This window comes from Schistocerca serialis, chromosome 7 (genome assembly GCF_023864345.2).
Source record: "Schistocerca serialis cubense isolate TAMUIC-IGC-003099 chromosome 7, iqSchSeri2.2, whole genome shotgun sequence".
NCBI lineage: Eukaryota > Metazoa > Arthropoda > Insecta > Orthoptera > Acrididae > Schistocerca > Schistocerca serialis.
Genome location: NC_064644.1, coordinates 388,805,735 through 388,811,992, shown reverse-complemented (window position 1 = coordinate 388,811,992; position 6,258 = coordinate 388,805,735). Strand labels below are relative to the sequence as shown.

General features: G+C 46.8%; 1 protein-coding gene across 1 annotated transcript in view; it reads left to right on the top strand.

Moving 5' to 3' along the window:
• The first annotated feature begins 2,096 nt into the window (after window positions 1-2,096).
• The window catches only part of LOC126412505 (probable 4-coumarate--CoA ligase 1), a 165,268-nt gene continuing 161,106 nt past the window's right edge, over window positions 2,097-6,258 (top strand). Inside the window, exon 1 of the mRNA XM_050082132.1 lies at window positions 2,097-2,241. The gene's annotated coding sequence lies outside the window, so the exon portion shown is untranslated. The remainder of the gene's footprint in view (window positions 2,242-6,258) is intronic.

Here is a 6,258-nt window from a genome sequence, read left to right as displayed (position 1 = left end):
TTGCTCCGGACACTGCGAGAGGGCTGTACAAGCAATGATCACACGCACGGCACAGCGGACACACCAGGAACCGCGGTGTTGGCCGTCGAATGGCGCTAGCTGCGCAGCATTTGTGCACCGCCGCCGTCAGTGTCAGCCAGTTTGCCGTGGCATACGGAGCTCCATCGCTGTCTTTAACACTGGTAGCATGCCGCGACAGCGTGGACGTGAACCGTATGTGCAGTTGACGGACTTTGAGCGAGGGCGTATAGTGGGCATGCGGGAGGCCGGGTGGACGTACCGCCGAATTGCTCAACACGTGGGGCGTGAGGTCTCCACAGTACATCGATGTTGTCGCCAGTGGTCGGCGCAAGGTGCACGTGCCCGTCGACCTGGGACCGGACCGCAGCGACGCACGGATGCACGCCAAGACCATAGGATCCTACGCAGTGCCGTAGGGGACCGCACCGCCACTTCCCAGCAAATTAGGGACACTGTTGCTCCTGGGGTATCGGCGAGGACCATTCGCAATCGTCTCCATGAAGCTGGGCTACGGTCCCGCACACCGTTAGGCCGTCTTCCGCTCACGCCCCAACATCGTGCAGCCCGCCTCCAGTGGTGTCGCGACAGGCGTGAATAGAGGGACGAATGGAGACGTGTCGTCTTCAGCGATGAGAGTCGCTTCTGCCTTGGTGCCAATGATGGTCGTATGCGTGTTTGGCGCCGTGCAGGCGAGCGCCACAATCAGGACTGCATACGACCGAGGCACACAGGGCCAACATCCGGCATCATGGTGTGGGGAGCGATCTCCTACACTGGCCGTACACCACTGGTGATCGTCGAGGGGACACTGAATAGTGCACGGTACATCCAAACCGTCATCGAACCCATCGTTCTACCATTCCTAGACCGGCAAGGGAACTTGCTGTTCCAACAGGACAATGCACGTCCGCATGTATCCCGTGCCACCCAACGTGCTCTAGAAGGTGTAAGTCAACTACCCTGTCCAGGCAAGATCTCCGGATCTGTCCCCCATTGAGCATGTTTGGGACTGGATGAAGCGTCGTCTCACGCGGTCTGCACGTCCAGCACGAACGCTGGTCCAACTGAGGCGCCAGGTGGAAATGGCATGGCAAGCCGTTCCACAGGACTACATCCAGCATCTCTACGATCGTCTCCATGGGAGAATAGCAGCCTGCGTTGCTGCGAAAGGTGGATATACACTGTACTAGTGCCGACATTGTGCATGCTCTGTTGCCTGTGTCTATGTGCCTGTGGTTCTATCAGTGTGATCATGTGATGTATCTGACCCCAGGAATGTGTCAATAAAGTTTCCCCTTCCTGGGACAATGAATTCACTGTGTTCTTATTTCAATTTCCAGGAGTGTACAATAAAGGAAGCTCCCTCTGTGCAGGCCTCGGAAGGCTCAATGGTACCGACCGACCACCACGTCACCCACAGACTGTAGGCGTAAGTGGATGCGGACATGGAGAAGCATGTGATCACCACACTGAACTCACGACCGTTGCCAGCTTTCGTGAAAGGAGCCGCTACCTCTCAATCAAGTAGCTCCTCATTTGGCTTCATAAGGGCTGAGTGCACCCCGCTTGCAAAATCACTTGGCTGACCTGGGAGTCACCCATCCATGTGCTACCCAAGCCCGACAACGCTTAATTTTTGTGATCTGACTGGAACTGGTTTTTCCACTGTGGCAAGGCCGTTGGCGCTAAAGGCAACGGAAAGAAGAAAATAACAGCTCAGCTTTCTGATATTCACCCCTTGCCGAAGTGCAAAAGTCAATGCACATAAGTCTGAAAAAGTATCAAGCTCGCCATTTAAAATTGTGCTGGTAGAAATAAAAGCAAAAAAATAAACAAGATCTTCGAGATAAGGAAGAACAGACAAAATAAAGACGTAAGAAGCTTAAGGGAAAACCTGTGATAAGAATACTCCTTGACGGCACTTGTCTTCGGGCCTGGCTGCCAAGAGCAGCTGTGAAGGCAGTCGTATCTTGGTAAACTCTGCTCCTCAGATAACACTGTATCACTGACGCCTTCGCGCGTGCACTGGACCACCAACCTTCGCTCTTGGCTCGATCTTGTGATCACAAGGCGACCTCAGCACTCTGACGCCGCAGCATTGTTGCCAGGGACTGGGTGGGTCACACCATTGGTGTCAGACTTGGCTGCTATCACAGCAGTTTGGTGGTAGTGAAGCTACGTCTATAGCGCCGTTTAGCAGTACCAACACAACGTGTTGTGGTGAGTGAACCTTTTTGTACATTGAAGACCTCTGTTTTACGTTTGTATACTTGCTTTGGGGCATGTCAATTCACAGAGACATCAGTGGCTTCCTTAAACTGATGTCTGTTAAACCACAAGAGACTGTGGTTTTCTCGCCGTCTGAAGGGAATTTATCCAGCACCAGTTCGGCACAAATTTTGTAGAAAAAGAAGACTGCAATTAAACCACCTAGGGTCCTACCACTACCAAAGACATCAGGTGGAATTATTCCGTTCATAGTTCCAGCCCTTGCAGCTCTGTCAGCGGTAGGTTCACTTACACGTGGGGCTGCGGCTGTAGCCAAAACGGTCAAAAACGCACAGAATGCACAAGCGCAACTAGAGGAAGCCAGAAGACATAATCGGGCCATGGAAGCAGCAGCTATCGGAAAGGGTCTCTACTTGAAACCATACAGGAAAGGACTAGGCAGCTTCACAAATAAAAAAAATTCCTGCAAATACAGTACAATATTTCGATTCATTTGGGGATTAACAGCAGCCTGAAGAATTACAACGCTACTTCACCAGCAAAAGAAGTATTTTCTACAATTTCCGGCGATATCAGGACTTTAACACATACCTGTGTGGGCATCTCTGCGTTATGTACCTCATCACAGCCATGGAAAATTAGCCTTTGCCTGTGTCAGCGAACCTCTGGAATGCGCGCTATATTTAGACCGAGCGGTGAGAAGTCTGGAATGCGCGATTTCTCCTCTCCTCGTAGGAGCCGGTGTGCGAACATCCACACATACAAAATAGTCATCATTGAACGCGCGCCCATCATTTGACGTTTAGATGCAATGTCGTACACTCTGACTTTAAAAGAGAGAGGATCAGTATTACGTGCAAATTACTCTCGGCCGATTGATTTAAGTTCAGGGGACTGGAGTACTGCACTGAATGGTCTGGAGACGTATAACAGCATTCCAAATATCACAAAAAGCAACAATAAACTGAATCTGGAAATCGACCATCGGAAGGAGGTTCTACAAATACAACCTGGTGCCTACGATATTTATGATTTAAACAAAGTCTTAAAACAGTCAGGAAAAGGTATTGAACTACGCACAAACATTAATACCCTTAAATCTGAAATACAGACAGAGAGTGCTATAATATGCATCCTGGCTCCATCCCTCTGCATTGCCGAAATCTGCTGAACAGAATTCTTGTACTTATTCCACCTACACTCCTCCATTATCATACTCTTCGTACGTGATGTACTGAACTGTGGCTATCGTCCTCCCTCGAATGTCTACATGTAATGCAGCTATTGAAAGCTGCTCTATCCTTCACATTCATCTCGATGATCGAACACATGACGATGGTTTGACAACGACAACTCAGCAAAGACTGAATGTGCACTGCCAATTCCAGTCATCTGAGTGGCGAAAAAAGAAGTCCCTATCTTGGATAATGGTACTCAGCTGACGTCAAGACAGCGTCCTCTGTGTACCAAGCCATGTGGTGGATACACTGGGTGCAGCCATCTTGACGTCACTGTCGCCATCTTGGATGACGTCACTGTGGCAACCTCTGATGGCACGGATATGAACTAAGTCAGTTGCAGTCCAGACTCAGTGGCGAACACATCTGCTTGAAATTGGTTAAATAATAAGGACAAGGACATTTTTCCTTCCATTTTCCTAAGTGTGACACATTATCATCTTGGAATTTGAACTTCCTGCCATTTCCTGGGGGGGGGGGGGGGGTTAGGTTAGTGGAGGTAGCACAATTGACCTTCTTCCCGCCAAAATACGCCATCTTGGATGACATCAAGGAGGCGCTCTCTGATGGCGACGATATCAGCTAAGCCAGTTGGGGTCTAGAGCTTGTGGAGAACACACATGCTTGAAACTGGTTACATAATAAAGGCAAGTCCCTTTTTCCCGCCATTTTTCTTGGCGTGGCGCATTATCATGTTGGAATATGAACTTCTCGTCATTTAATTGGGCCAGGGGGGAGTGGCACTTTCCCGCCAAAATTCAAGCTTCCCGCCAAAATCCGCCATCTTGGATGACGTCATCGCTGTCATCTTGGATAACAGTACTTTGGGGTAGAAACGGTGTAGTTCCAATACTCACTTTATGCAATTTTTAATGCCTTTCATCACAAAGGTGAAACCTATCATACACTTGTCAAAAAATTGCATAAAAGAAATATGACATTCAGTGAGCATTACTCTCAGCAGTCAGTGCATACTTGCTGTGCATGTTGTGAACACAAAAATTTCTTATAGCTGCGGCATCTGCACTTAGTGTACTGGTTTTCTGAATGACTGCATTCACAGCACCTTTGTGTTTTTGAGCTTGGGTCCCCTACTACAGGCTGGACAGCGCCTGCATCTGGAAAAAGATTCTGAATATCTTGTCTGAGATTTCTTGGCAACGATAAGCACTGGGAACGTTGACGCAAATAATCGTAAGCTAGATTACGTGCCAGAAGTTTCAGAAACTCACTGCGCCTTGTGCTGCTGTTATTTGCATTTATATCTGCAATGTTCATCATAGCATAAAAGATCACCATTGACCATTGTTGGTTTTTCTTGACACATTGTAAATGCTGCATAGCGGATCGACAGTATCAACTCCTGATTTGGTTCCATTATAAAATGTTATCGTTTGTGACTTTTTCTTATCGCCAGAACTGGTATCAGTTGCGTTATCCTGATGCATTGTGGATAGTATCTGAACCGTCTTGTTTTTCTTGGCGACATATGACATTAGAGTTGAGTTTTTCTGAAACACAAACAGTGTTTTTCTTATTTCCCCGTTTCTTGTTTGCGTAAACTCTGGTGGAATCTCAGGTTTATTCTTCCTCATGGTTCCAACCAGAGGAAGATTCTACTGAAGCAAGTAATCAGCTAATTCTAATGGTGTGAACCAATTGTCTACAGTTATACTATGTCCAGTTCCTGAGATCTCATTAGTGAGACGTTTTCACAACAAAAAATGTTCAAATGCGTGTGAATTTCTAAGGGACCAAACTGCTGAGGTCATCGGTCCCTACTCTTACACGCTATTTAAACTAACTTAAACTAACTTATGCTAAGAACAACACACACACCCATGCCCGAGGGAGGACTCGAACCTCCGGCGAGATGATTAGAAATTTGTGGTAAGGTCTTATGGGACCAAACGTTTGAGGTTATCGGTCCCTAAGCTTACACACTACTTAATCTAACTTAAACTAACTCACGCTAAGGACGACACACACACCCATGCCCGAGGGAGGAACCGAACCTCCGACGGGGGGAAGCCGCCCGGTTTCACATCTGTTTGTTTGTTTCTAATTACAAACGGCCCTGTAGGCTGCTTACCAGCGTAAATTTCCAGGTTGGCTGCGTAATACATCCTAGCATCCACCAAAGCAAATATTTTCAGCCCATACTTACTTGGTTTGCTAGGATGTACTGTCTGAAGAAACACTTGCCTCTGAAAGCATCCAGCTTTTCATCAATAGTACAGTACTCCCCAAAAGAATAAGCATTTTCACAATTTTCCACAAAGGAAGAAAACACCTCACATATGGGGGAAGAATTATCCAACTTCTTCCTTTCCTCTCAGATATCCTTGTTTCCGAACCTCAAGCAATACGATAGGAATCTAAATCGTTTTTCAGTCATTATCAAACGACATAACTCAATTCCGATTTTATTGCCTGCCCATATATCTTGGGTGTTAGTATGGTTATCTTTACTTGCAGCACATAAATACAATATTCCTGAAACAGCTTTTACTTCAGATATGCCTGTCAGTTGAGCATCCCTTTATCTGGAATAATTTTGGGTACTTCATAAATCTTTTTATTTGAGTGAACAACAATACTAGAAAGTACATCACCATCGAAAAATAATTCCCTACATTCCATCGGTGTTCTGGCATTCTTAGCGGTTCCTTTCACTTCTGATAAATTAGCAACAACGTTTGTCGTGGAATACTAACATTTTTGGGGAGACACACTTTTGACCATTTTCTGGATTTGCTTCTTCCTACAA